We start from the raw sequence: 14,958 nt of genomic DNA, 5'->3' as shown, positions 1-14,958 counted from the left end.
TTTCAAAAAAAAAAAAAAAAAAGTCAGCCACATCTATATTGACTTGAACCCCACATTAATCTGATCAAACTGATTTCTTTCGTCTCAGTGTCATTTTGGCATTTCAAATATAGCTGAGATGTCCAGACACCTTTGTTAATAACCAGTAACAACACAAAACCAGCAGCCATAATCTATTAGTAGAGGTATTGCATGATAAAAATGCCAAACTGAGATTCTGGAAATTGGGGATTCTATTTCACATGCTGCATGTGACTCTGACTAAATCACTTAGTGGATTATTCAACCCTGGAAAGTAATGCTAGCACAATCTTACTTCACATATCAATTTTGTACATGTATTCATAATTGCATCTGCTTGTGTTTGAAAGGAAAAAAAACATGTTTCTGGTGTTAACTCCTCTGAGGCAGCACAGATAAATGAGTGTAATGTGGATTCCCTCTTGTATATGAAGTGCTAGTGCTTGTCATACACTGCATTTCTAGCATTGCAAAAAACAAAGAAGAGTCCCTAACACCCTGGGTGAAGCCGCTAAAGTAGGCAGGATAACTCAGGCCTAGTAATGTCCTGACAAATTTGTACTACTCTTTCTACTGCAAAAACAGCAAAAAAGTCAAATTCATGGTTGTACCTCAGACTTAATTTTCAAGAGTGCCATTTGGGAACAACAAAACTATTCTTATCCATCATATTGCTGTTAGGAGTTACTGAGAGAATAGAGAACTATAGTTCCAGGCTTAGAGTTCAGAGTAATCCTGCACTGTAATTGTGCTCTACTTGTGGGTGAAGTAAGATCTGAATTGACTATTAAATGCCTTGATGTCCAGAGAAGGAAGATGTAATCAGCATTCAACATTATCTGTATTTGAGTTATACTATTGCTGAACTGTAGCTCCTGTTGGAATGATGCACTGAGCATTGCACTAAAGCCATGGTGTAGGAGCAGTGCTGCATTTGAGAGGAGAAGTAGGAAGAACTGGAAGAGAAAGATCTTGTCTGGAAGACTGCCACATTATACAGCTCCTGCACACAACCAAGGTAGGGAGCTCTGTCTGGTGCTGGACACCTTGAAGGCAGAGTGGACCCTCTTTGCCATTAAAAACACGGACATTCTTCTATCTAAAAGAATGAGTCAGAGGAAATGCTACAAAATAGTCCTGACATATTTTACTATGAAAAAGGATAACCTGATCAATCCTGTGTCATGGTACTTTCATGCAGAAATATAGTTCTAGCATTAATTTGGGGGTTCTGCAGGTAATGCAAGGAGATGTGAGATCAGGTTCCTGGATGAAGGCAAAGACAGGGCTGAGACTGTGAACTCCAGAGCTGCGTCCTCAGAGACAGCCTCCCAATCCAGGTGTCCTATTATCTGAAGGTCTCTGACTATTGGCCAAAACAGACATAAGCAAATTAAAGCTCACACTGGAATTAAGCCATTCCAATGTAGCTGGTAGCATTATACTATGACAAAACCAGTATCAGAGATTATTCCCAAGCCCTGTGGATAATGACAAAAGAAGACCCAAATATATTCACTCACTTCACACATATTCATGCTGAAGAGTGTGTCAGCAACATGCAGTTTATCTCAACCCACAGGGTTCTATCCATAAGGCATGTACAGAAACACATCACAACATAGTGATTAATCCTCCACCAGCAGCTCTGCTTTCTTAGTCACTTGGTAGCTTGGAAGATGCCCGCATTTAGAACTGAACTGACAATGGGAAGTGAATATTTTAATGAATTAAATAAACCGTCTCTTTATTATTCATTTGTAATCACATGAAGGTTTCCTTTCATACTGTAATTATCAAAAATGAATCCCATTTTATCAGTGTACATATGTATGAGATTATGAGTTTTCTGAAAGGTATGCAAGGTATGCAAGACAATTTTCAACATCTTTAAGTGACAACTGGTTATATAAGTAAAATGGTTCTGTCTCTTTTTTCCCTCACTGGCTGAGCATAACTGTCAGCATTTGGGCTGTAAGAAACCTAAGCAGTGCTGCATACTAAAGACGAGGGTGGTGGTTTAGGGATAGGTTGTAGCTAAGATAGATGAGAGCTACATTAAACGCTTAAAAATTCATCCTTTCCAAACTACATAAGACATCACTTAGACAGGATCCTAAAAAATCCCCAACCTCCTACACTATTGATATAAGTGCTGAATTTGAACTTAATTTTGGCTCACACTACTCATACAAATGAATCATCTGTGGAAATGCTGGGCAAAAATTATAAAAAGCTGGTACTTCTATGGGCCTGAAAGGGTTGAATGATCTAATCTTGACACTGGAGATGGTGTTATTTAACTACCCACAGCCATACTGGAGGCCATCAGTACATTGTAGGCATAACTGGAACCCCGTAGATGGAATTGTGAAGCAATGGTACAAAGTTGGATGGAAGCAAGGACCTGCTCAAGTTGCCCTGTTACACCCATAGGCAGTCCCCGCCTCTTGAACTATCCTGGCAAAGGTTAAATAAAAGTTCATTTACTTTGGCAGTACTTACCTAGCACACTCTCTGCCTCCATTCTCTTTTATAGATAGGTTGTTCAAAGACACTCCACACATAATGTAAGTTTATCTCTCATTTTTTGGCAGGATATTGTGACCTTTGAACTGAAATATCCACAGCCTGCTCTCATAACAGAGCTGCTGACATATCAGTATAACCCAGCTTGGCAGGCATCCCTGCAAATGCTACAAAAAGTTTTACTGCTTAAAAAGTACAGCTTTTTACTAACTTGCACTCTTTAAAGGGAGGATGGCTCATGTACACTATGATGAAAGGAACCAGCCACTGTGAGCTTGTGGAGGCTACTGAGGCTTTACTTTTGAGGCTATGTCTCACTGCTGTTTCCTAAGGAACAAGAGAAGAGGGAGATGCAGAATGGCTCCAGGTGAAAGTTCAATTGCAGGACTGGCCACTGACAAAATTAAAGAAGATAGCATGGGACCTGTATATTTTTTCCATGGGGAAGGGCAAAAATATGTATGAAGAAACAGCATATCAGGAAGAGAAAGTGTTTGCCTGTGCTCACTTTCCAGAAAGATCACCCAAATGGCTTTTGAATCCACGTGTGAAATCACAGGAGAGGCAATGATGGTTTGTGTGTTATCTATGATTTAATAAAAGATTTTGGCAGCTAATCTAGGTATACTTGAGCTAGCTGTAAATTAACTCACTCGTGTCTTGGTAACAGTGGACTTGATTAGTAATTATAAGCATCCAAGATCCAGGAAAAGATTATAATCTGTGCTGAATGCCATGTTACTGCATTGAAGTATTGTCAGTATGTACACTAGTTAGGTACTTAGCCTATATATCTTGGATAACATGTATCTTGGACATTTAATTTGGGTGTTGCAAGCACTTTTCTCTCTGTTTATGAGAAGACAGAATATGGTAGATGGCATCATACCACACTGTAGACCCTCTTCCAGCAAAGGCATGAACATAACCTCACCTCCTGATATCAATATTTAGACCCTAGGTCTGGTTTCCAGATGGGCTCAACTATTTAAAGAAGTGGTACACTGTGAAACAGTAGGACCAAATGGGTTGCAATGTATTGTGAGTCATGATGACAGGGAATAGGGTAGGAAATCTCTAAGCACATTGATCAGCCTTTCCCTGCGACTTGGGAAGGCACTGGTAAAACTAATTTTCGTATGCTCTTTGCAGCCTTTGAATGTTTCAATTGCAAGTTAACAAGCTTTGGGTCACTTTGGCTCTTTAGGTCCTCACTGAAACAATGCAGTTTAGCTGCTTTTGGTCTGACTGTTTCAAACACTCTTTTTATGAGCACTGGCTTCTTGTTTCTGACTGATCCAATTGGGCTTGGCCTCTGGAGATCCAAGCAGATGCTGCTAATAGTGACTCCCAACAACCTTCTAAAGGACAGCTTATTACTTTTAACAGAGTTAAAATAGCATGGAAATTTGCTCACACCTTGGCTTACCTTATAGATTTTATAATGTTTTGTTTTGTTTGGGCATCCGTGCTGTTTGGACTGAGGTGAACAGGATCTCCTGCAGTTACTGCCTCACTCTCCACACATGTTGCCCTTCCCCAAGTAGCTTTGCTCTCCACTTCTCTCTGGGAAGGTTTTTTAAGAGATGGGTGTGCTTTGATCTCAAGTCATAGAAGTGGGACAATAAGCTTGTTAACCTGAGCCTGAACCAGGTAGGTAGGCACTTCTAGATTGATAGCTTGCCCATTGTTCTCTGAAGGACTCTTGGTATTTTCCCTGGAGATATCTTATCTCTATCACTGAGCAAGCAGGAAATGAAACATAGATTCATAAAGTTTAAGCCCAGAAGGGACCATTAGAGGAGCTACTCTCATCTTATATATATCAGAGGCCCTTTAATTTCATCCATTTATCCTTGTAGTGAGTTCAATAACTTCTATTTGACTAAAGTGAGTACTCCTCCTAACAGATGCGCAAGATTTAAATTCATGCAGTCAAAAAAAAGTATCAAGCACATAAACAGAGACAGGTAAAACAGTCATTGAAAAATAATACAGTTGTCTCCCTCATTCTTTGTAACTGTGTCTGACTGTGCAGCAGGCATAGTCGCCCCAACAGTTCACTGATTATTTGTTATATCTCACTCCCCAGTGTTATGGCTTACAACAACTCTCTCTGCCCAAGACATGTTTACTCTTGAGTAATCTTATACAGAGCATCACTGGTGCAAGACACGCAGGACCAAGACATTAGAGGGTGAGAGCTCATTCAGCTCCCAGTCCTCTTTTATTTATCAGTGTAGGCATTGTCAGTGAGTTTAGGTAGCATATAAGAGCCGAGTCTAGCAAAAAAACCATTACAGTAAAGTGCAAAAGAGTAATGTACCTCTTCTGCTTTCCAGCAGAGCAGAGAACATTCCAGATTGTCATTAACCAAATTAACCAACTCATCTAGGAAAACTGATCTTGCTATCAAACATAAAGCACTTCTAGACAGCAGCATATTTGGACATTTGTAAATTCTGCTGAGACAAGGAAGAGTTGAGACATGTTGTTTTCTGTGTCCATGTATTAATATAGTGCACCTTCTTGAATGCACAATCAGACTAGCACTCTTTCATGGTGTTTGTGAGATTTTGAATGATAGCACTCTTCCTGGTGGGACGCCTTCTCAAGGAAGTTAATAAGTATTGCAAATGTGGTCATAACATTCCTTTGTCTAAAGACATTGCAACACTTAAAAATGGCCTTTGTCCAAGAGATTGAGAAAGGTTGTATTTACATACCATTCACTTGGTAGATTTTACAGTTATTGGCCTCTTGAAGTTATGAAAACAGTTATGTCAGATAACTTCAGGACCAAATTACTTAAATTTATTTCCTGATGGATGCAATATGCAGTATATTCAATCATACAAAATTTCAATCTGGCACATAGTTGGCCATGTAAATCCAAAAGGACAAATTTGATGAGCTTTTGAGCAGTCTATTTCTATCAGATTATGAACTTGAGAATACGTTCATACGAAATAATTCAGTCAAGTCTGGTGTGTCACCTTCAGCAAAATCTATAGCTTTGTCTCTGGGAGCCAACATCAGAATATGCTTTTATTCCCATGAAATCTTTGCACTTATTATTGTCACCAAGATGAAGTTACAAAACCCACAACAACATGAGGTAAGTATGGTTAAAACAATGTCTGAATGTGCCCATCCAGGAAGAATAATTTGCAAAAACAGATCAGTTTCAGGGCATCCCTGATGTAGCAGAACTTTCACTTCCGTCTCAATCTTTCCCAGTGCAGCTGTTGTAAAGGGATTCTACAGAAGACAATAAACTAGTTTATGGCAGAAAACAAGGGAAAAACATGCCAGAGAATGGAAGGCAAATGTGGAAACTATAAATATCAAGCTGTCTTCTGTGGGATTCCTTGAATTTCACAAAATTAACTTCATTAAGTTCAAATTTTAAGAATAATTAATTATTTAAGTCCACTACATTTTATTAGAATAAAAGTGGTTCAGTTCTGGGATAACAGTTTAGCACAAGGAATGAATGTGAAGGACATTGTACATGTTCACTCTGAAAAACAAAGATTTTAATTATGTCTCTATTTTTGAGCATTCCATCTAGGATTAAATCAAATGCAAGTTTCCGGTTTGTATTTTATACCTGTGATTTTTAATTTTTTTTAGAGTGGTGCCTGCTGATAAGAATGTGCCCTAATCCAGCTCAGCAACCCATCTATCAGTATTAATAACTATCAACAGACTCATTAATGTGTTCCTGCTGTGTGTATTTCAACAATATGAATGTCTCACTATGCAAAAAGTGTCAGATAGTAAGGTAATTTTTGTAAGTGGGCTCTGTGGCCTGATTATCATGGAAAGCTGAAATATCTTATGTTCTCAGAGCAGTTCCACAAACAAAGGAAAAGTTTTTGACTTTGGATGCTGTTTCTTTTTAGCTATTTGATTTACATGCTGTGTGTGAGTACTTGTACTTTACCATTTTATTCTGAGTTTAGTTTATGATTTTCAGCATGGTTAATGACTTTCAAATTTATCTTTTTGCATGTATTCTTCTCCTGAAGTCCAGTACATAATGAGAATATATACTTTTCTTCAAGGAAGAGGCCTTATTAACCTTTCTTTTATGCTATCCTTCAGTTTTACTCTGAAGTAACCTCTATGTGAGAACACAATGATGTCTGGTGACAAACATAAGAAGCAGATAGAACTAAATTTCAGTTCTGCAGCCATTATAACAGGTAGTCTAATCATCTAGAGAATCTCGTCTTGCCCACAATTGCCTTTTTAATGTATGACAGAGCACCATTGAAGCTTTCACCTCATTACCAGTATTTGCACAGATGTGCAAATTCATGTTTTCCTATAACTAAAAATGAATCAGTGGGGTAATGCCAGTCCTTCATTTTCCTTGCTCCATTCATTTTTCTTCTTATTGCTTATAAAAATATCATCATATTCAACTGTAAAGCTCATAACTTCTAGGGTAATACTGCTCCTACTGGCATCTGTGATGTTTTAAAGTAAAACAGGTGAGATTAAATTAGATTTTAGGAAGAAAGTTTTCAATTAGAATGTGGTGAGGCACAGGCACAGGCTGCTCAAAGAATCTGTGGATGCCCCATTCCTGGAGATGTTCAAGGCCAGATTGGATGGGTCCCTAGGCAGCCTGTTGGGGTGGATGATGGCCCTGCCCCACGACAGGGGATTGGAACTGAATGATTCTTATGGTCTCTTTCAATCCAATCCGTTCTATGATTTGGTGATTTGATGATTCTATGAGTTGGAAGAGTGTCTGACAACATTTTGTTATGCATATATACAAAAGCCAGCATTAAAGTTATAACTTACTCTCCTGTTATATCCAAGAAGAATTATATAGTCAGTTTGACTGACAAGACAAAAAATTTTTTTACTAAGTGCGTGGATACTCTGAGGCTCCTCTGGACTCAGAAAACAATGTATGCTCCTTTCATCAGTAATATGATAGGAGTTTACAGAAATCACTGAGGTTCCCAGGACTCCTTTTGAAATCTCAACTTCATAGCTATGTCATTGGCTGTGCTTATGAGTGGTAAACACTGCAGTGATATTCCCTGGTTAGCAAAGGGGAAGGGTTTCGTGTGTATGAATGTGTGTGCTGTCTGCTGCCATTGTCGTGTGTATCTGCCTCTGGAGAGACCCAATCTTCAGATGATAAGCAGATAAATCGGCCTTTGTAGACAATCCACTTCCCAGGAAACACCTACTGCAATGACAGACTCCCAAAGAAAGGGATCTCTGCTACCATAGTGGGACAACAGCAGTCCAGTTTGTTTGGAACATCATTTTGATTATTGATGAATACAAGACTTAGCTGGCCAAGAGCTGCTGACTTCCATCCTGAGGCCCAAGAGACTGGGCATTCTGTTCCCCAAGAGAGAGAACTGGGATCTGAGAATGGGACTGCAGATCTGTGGGGAGGCAACGGTGGCCTCCGCAGAGAGGGCAGGAGGAGCAGGGGTGTTGCCGCCTGTAGGGAACTACCTTGAGCAGTCCCCTGGGACAAGGTGCAATCTACCACTTTAGTTGCTTTAAGTGTTGCAGACATTATCATAAATATCCTTAGGCATCTACGCTGTACATTTCTGCCCATTCTTTGTCTGAGCTCTTGTTGTAAGGCTGCTGGTGGTGAGTGAATTGTAAGAAGCTCTGAACTGAGACTATTCATCCCCATGACCAGCAGATCTGGAGCCATGACGAGCCCCTGCCTTGCCCACAGCACTACCTGAATTTGTATGGCACCAGATGTTCCATTATATTTCACCTCTCAAAGCAAATAGGAGTCTCTGGAGCAATGCCTTCCTTGCAGTGTGATTACGGGGTAGACAGATACAGGGGGAGCCCTTACACCAGCAGAGCTGGTGGTTAGAAAAGGTGGGCAAGCTGCTCTGCCAGGCTGGGAAGGTGACCTGCAGTGACTTGTGCAGTGGGGACCATGCTGCCAGCCCCAAGCAGCTGCTGGCAGGGTCCCTGCTGTGGTGCTGAGAAGAGTCAGTTCTTCACATCTAATTGATGATTTTGAAACATGACAGATATATTGATGCTCTGAGAGCCTACAGCCTTGGAGGGTGTTCATAGTTTACCTAATAATGCTGTGAGTTGCTAAGACAGATGTAGCTCTGCCAACAACAGGGAAAGAAATGGAGCCAATGATGTGCATAATAATATCTCTCCACACTGGAACACGGCAGATGCTATGTACTGCAGAACATTTTTTTTTTCTAAAAGATCTAATACGCATTCCGTGTACACTGCAGCATTTGCGTATGCTTTCTTCGAGAACTGAAACCTCCAGTTGCCAAGTTTATAACACTCTTATTACATATTTTTAACAGACTTTGATGGCTGATTTCCACTGTCATAACAGATACTGTCTGAACTTGGACTCCACTTAGTCAGCTTTTCCTCACACACTGTTCATGAGTGGTTTGGTGTGATCGTGATGCCTGTATGGGACTGATAATATCTGCACTACCTTATCTAATATATATAAAGTCCTTGTTACAGCATGGTGTTTGCCAGTATGGTTGTTTCTGTGTACAGCTCTTTAAATGTTTGATCTTTTTGCAATAAGAATAATTAAAACAGAGAATTCAGTATTCACTGATGTTGCTTGACTTCATTAAAATGCTCCTTTGTACTTCATTCAATATTTGCAAGCAGTGTTTGCGGTGTGCTCTCTTCCTCCTAGGCAGTGAGCCGTATGGTCTCTCTTTGTTTCTGTTGATTTTCCTGCTCTGGAACTCGAAAGACCTGTTTTGCAGTAGCTTATTTTTTAAAGCAAATATTGATGTTTAAAAATCTCTGCGTGATGGAGTTTTGATTACAAAGAATTAGATTCACACCTTTAAAAGTTCTGGCTACAGTTGTATTTAAATGCAATTCAGGCATCTTTGCCTTGATGGAAGCACAGCATTTTATAATGCTTATCTGCTTAAAATCAAAAGGCAACTTGTGGCCAACCTGAAAGCTTGCCAGGCACTGAAGTTAGGCACTGCATGTGTTAATTTGAATCTAACATTCCAGGCTCAGGTACGGCCAAGGAAATGCTCACTCACTTCCTTCCCTCCCACAACCACTGTCTTCCCTCTGACGATTTTATTTCACACCAACTCTTCAATTTAATATTAAATATCTTAGAAGATATTCCACATCACAGCCAGGTTTGCAACCTCTGAATGCCATGACTTCAAAGGCAATTTCACCATGTTTTTTTAAAGATTCCAAAAACATTAATAGTAACTGAAACTTAATCTTATATTCTATACTGATGCTCTACATTTAACAATTGCCTACAGTTAAAAAACTGCAAGGACTCCTTGTTTAACCACGTTATATACTTCTTAGCACCCATAACATCAGGATTTGATTCACTCAAGCAAATAAGATGACTATCTACTCCATCACAAAGACAGGCACACAATATTAAGAAAAAAACCTTAGTTTCAATAGTTTTTGAAGCATGAGGGCAATGCTAAAAAGCTTATTTTTAGATAAAATTGAAAATGAATATGCATCTAATGGAAATTGATCCAGCTTTCTCCATCTCCTGTTGGGTTCTTGGAAGGTTTTCAGAAACTTTTAAGAACTCCAATCATAGTCTGTGCAATTTGTATTTTTGTTTTGATTTATAAGGGAGGTATTGGCATCCTTCCTGAAATTCTAGGAAGAAATCTTGGCTCTGATAATTTTATGGTGCTTGGGTTTTGATTCTGTGATATTGTCCCATATAAATGCTACCCACTAGGAAAGGGATTCAGATCCAGACTCCTAAATTTGGGATCTCATTCTGTTACCATTCACAGATATTTATAGCCATTTGGTAGACCTTGAAATGTAGTGACTGTGCTTGTCTGCAGTTCCTGAGGGCACATATCTTCTCCATGCTCTCTGCCATAGCCAACAGCCCTGTGTGAGTCTTGGATGCAGTGTTTTGCAGCTAAAGGTACTGTGAGCTAAGTGGATATGATCCTGTTGTCGCCTGTTCAAGGCTATTGATCTCACTATAGGGTAAACATCCTCATTTAGTTAATAACATTCATTTCAGATTCCACTGACTCATATCTCTAATAATTTATTTTAAATGTAACTGCAAATTTGCAGATCATCCTCACTGAAATGACCGGTATCATCAGAGATGGAATGACGAAAATTTCCATACATTTCTAAAAATTCAAATTTTGTCTGCATTAAACTGGTAACTCCTATGCATATGAATGCACTGAAACCATACTTACTAAAGGGGACTATAAGAAAGAATGAGACAGACATTTTAACAGAGTCTATTGTGATAGGACAGGAGGAAATAGTTTCAAACTAAAAGAGGTGAGTTTTAGATGAGATAGAAGGAAGAAGTTTTTTTACAATAAGGGTGGTGAGGCATTAGCACTGGTTGCACAGAGAGGTGGTGGGTGCCTTGTCCTGGGAGACACTCAAGGTCAGGCTGGATTGGGCTCTGAACATCTGATTGAGCTGTAGGTGTCCTTGATCACTGCAGAGGAGTTGGACCAGATGACCTTTAAGAGTCCTGTCCAACTCTAAGGATTCTATGATTCCACATAGCCTAACTCTTCAAAGCATTAATGAGGAGTAACAATATGGATGTGGACACACATGTAGGAGCTGAGAAAAGGTGGTTTCAAGAATGTCTTTTCATTTAATATGCGACAAGCTTTAAGTTTCTACTACTTATCCTCAGTGAAAGTAGCTTGATATTACTTTGTTGTATCTCACATATGCCTTACCTACTGAAAATATATCAGGTAATATATAAAAAAAGATATTTGTCATTAAAAGTGGCCTGCTGCTTTCTTGCCACATTCCTGCTGGAACACACGGCTTCTCACTCTTTGCAGTCCTTACTGTATGTGAAAATATACTTTTAACATCCTGATGTTTTGTGTTTTTAAATTTGTATCTGGCTGACCATATAAAACTCCTATTTATTCCCTGGTTAGTCAGTGTTGTACACAGGAAAAGGCAGAAACAACATTACAGCCTTCCGGAAAATAACCTGAAAATGGTGAGATGCAAATCAGTCATTCATATGTATTTTGCTCTGCCTTATGGCAAGTGATAAATCACATCGTAATACAATTTCAAGACTTGTCACAAGACTCAACACAAAATAATTTTTTTCCCTTATCCTCAGGTTTGCAAAGGGGCCTGAAAATCCTGTGGGCTGATAAACAACTAGATGAAATCAGGACTGAAGATAGAGAGTAGAGACTTTTCTCTTGACAGTAAAACTCCTGCTGATGTCAGTAGGGAAATGATTTTGTCCCAGGGTAACAAACGTTCTTAGATACTATTGTGCCTCAGAGAAGCTGCCTCTGGTATGTTCTTTTTGAAACAGACTTCTTGGAAGGATGAGAAATATGTACTTGGTAAACACATTAAGAGCCGTAGCAACTGCTCAAACACACCCACCGCATGAATGAAACCGCCTCAGTGCTATGCTCCCATCATTCAATCTCTGCTTGATAAATCCGTGCACAGAACAGCCAAGGAATGTTTGCACATTGCTGAAGGGAGAACAGAGGAGAAGATAGGTCCAAATGCAATAATTTTTTTGTTACCTATACAGCAGATATTTCTAATTCTACTGAAATTCACAGTGCAAAAATAACTGTTATCCTTGGCAGTGCCCCCCCCTTGGAAGCAAACCAGACAGTTCACATTTGGTCCAAATTTGGCACTAGATAGATCAATTGGAATTTGCACTTCACCTGGAGAATATCTGAATTCTGCTTTAACACATAGCAATAGATCCTTGTGGTAGTAAGATCTACATATGAACATGTATGTATTTAGTCATTCATTGTCTGTATAACTGTTGGCTCATATCATTTCTAAAAACATGAAACTCAAAACAAAACAGAAAATAAACAAACAAACAAACAAACATAACTTTTTTCCCCAAGTGATTGTAACAAAAAATATTAGCAACATAATTTAAAACCTTTATCTTGGAGGGCGAGTTTTTCCCTTTACTCAATTTGAAAATATTTTATAAAGGAAGGTTATGAAATAACTATCCTTGCTTAGTAAATCAGGAAAGAGAATCATAAAAAGGGGAAAGGATCAGGCTGTGGCAAAGGTATTTCAAGCCACTGACAGAGCTGGGAACCGAATATAGATCTTCCGACTTCTAACCCAGTGCCAGTTCAGCTGGAGGATGCCTCTCTCCACACAGGCAGGTGTAAGGTCTGACCTGACCAACTCTACCTATCCTCCTTATAAAAAATCTCCACATGCAGACAGAAAAGCTTTCAAGTGGCTTTCAATGATTGCCCATTTGGTGCTACCAGGAACCTTTTTCATGCTTCTATTAGTGCTCTCTCTTTCCTTTTAACTCAATTTCTCTGATTTGTTGCCTTCAGTTTTGTTTCTTCCTCCTGCCAAGAAGACACCAAAGATTATAGCTTTCATGATCAGCTGTCAGCAGCTGTACAAAAAGTGAAGCAACATACATTGCTTTGTCCCTGTGCATGGCTCAAGGTGGTGGCTGGGACCCGTGCTGTTCCCATGTGCTCTACAGAAGAGGTGCTAAGGCCATTTTGATCCTGTGGTATTGATGTCCCCATTCAGTTCTTTAAAGGACTCATGTATGAAAAAATCCTACCTAATTTTAGACATCAGAAAGTGAGATTGGTCATCTATAGCTGAAGATCTTGTGCAGCCAGTGAAGACAGAGGAGCATTCCCGGAGGGCAGCTCATCCCAAAGGTTGAGAGATGAGGTGTGATAAATTGCCCTCTGGAGGTATCTATGTCTCTTTCTACAGGCTAAAGACAAAACCTAGCTAAGAAGAGTAGACAAGGTGTCTTATATTTAGATAGCTGTCATAAGGTATGGTAAAATCTACCTTTAATATTTTCACACTCTATTTTTGCCATCTGCTAACTGGGATTAATACAGCTGTCAGTGAAATGCCAGGTGTCCACATTTATGAATATCTGCAATTATGGGGAGATCTTTGAATGTACAACCCTGTGGAAGTATGAAGGACTCATTATTCACAACTATGACAGATGGCAGTACTGGTTTTGGGCACAGTTTACTGTAAATATTCCATATATTATGTTTTGCTAGGAGGTGTAACAAGGCAGCATGGAGGTAGGATGACTGGTTATATTGTCCTGACTACAGAACTGAGGGTCCAGTAGCTGGTCCCACAGAGAAGAGGAGAGAAGACCAGCCTTTCCCATTAGCAGCCGGGAAAATTCATCTCCCAGGGGGCTGCATGGAGTAGGAGAGGAGCTACTGGCATCTCCAGAAAGGAATGGTGTCAGGAGATAACTTGTAGGATTCAAGAGGAGCAAGGGACTGGATTGAAGAGCAAAAGACAGACTGAAATCAGTGCCTCTGGCTTCCTGGGGAGCCAGAGGATACTGTGTGACAGTTACAGGAGGTCAGAAAGATGCTGAAAATTACTGGACTGGAAAGAAAAACTGGACAAGAAGCTGCCCCATGGAAGGTCTTGCTGAGGAGGGGCATTTTAATTTATTCCATCTCCCCCAGCAATGTTGAGTGTATATCATTGAGAAGTTATTTATTGTTTTTTTCACTCTGATAAATCTTGCTTTTAAAAACTGCAGTCTTTGGATGTCTTTCAGAATGTGTGCTCTAAGGAAAAAGCAAGGTATTTTCACCTCAGGCTCATGTGAGCCATGTCATAACCGCATTCACGTTGCCTATATGCATGGATCTCTGCTACATCTGAGTACAGAATCTGATTCAATTTCAGTAAAACCCTCAAAAAAAGTTTTTAATCCTTTTCCAGAGGTATAAGGCCTGGAGTTTTTATGTGATGTTTACAAATTTTTTGGCATAATAGATTTTGCAAATGTAAAGTTACGTTTGAAAGCAAACTAAATACTGATGAAATAAGGGGTAAGCTACAAAGACATCTATTGCAGAGCAAAGCATTTGCTGTAAATCAATACCCTCACTTAACTCACAATAACTTCTATGACTGATAGACGTGCATAAAAGTGCCTTGAGGCTGATGGAACTGGAATGCCTTAGGCCAGTAGGGAATTAGGCCCATCACCTGCAATTAACATGAATTACCTTGAAATAAGAGTCTCTTCATACTCAGAAATGTTCTTTGCTTAATGTCAAATTACAGGCAAGAGGCCAGTATTCTTGCTCTGTCATACCTAGCTCGAGCCATTTTGACTTTGGCAAAAAAGAATAGAAAACAGAGTACCTGGGATGTTGTAGCAGCAGAAATAGATTGCAGAGCAGCTGGAAATCTAGCTCATGAGAAGGCTCACAAATACGCACAGGGACAGGCCAGGAAGCAAGCTTAATAAGGGAGTATTTTGAAGATTTATTTGGTCTGAAATGACATACTGATGTTGTGCTGAAATGAGACAACTCATTGAAGTTA

The 14,958-nt window shown here is 39.5% G+C and overlaps 1 long non-coding RNA gene across 2 annotated transcripts in view; it reads right to left on the bottom strand.

Annotated features, from left to right (window-relative positions):
* Positions 1–14,958, bottom strand: part of LOC110393937 — a 34,496-nt gene that overhangs the window by 6,887 nt on the left and 12,651 nt on the right. Inside the window, exon 1 of one of the 2 annotated variants that reach the window (XR_002435273.1) lies at positions 3,980–4,111. The exons of the other annotated variant lie outside the window; for it this stretch is intronic. This is a non-coding gene — a long non-coding RNA (uncharacterized LOC110393937). Of the gene's footprint in view, positions 1–3,979; positions 4,112–14,958 lie in introns of those variants that run through there. 2 annotated transcript variants of the gene reach the window in all.

Source organism: Numida meleagris, chromosome 1 (genome assembly GCF_002078875.1).
Source record: "Numida meleagris isolate 19003 breed g44 Domestic line chromosome 1, NumMel1.0, whole genome shotgun sequence".
Taxonomy (NCBI): Eukaryota; Metazoa; Chordata; class Aves; order Galliformes; family Numididae; genus Numida; species Numida meleagris.
This window is presented reverse-complemented; position numbering and strand designations above follow the sequence as displayed.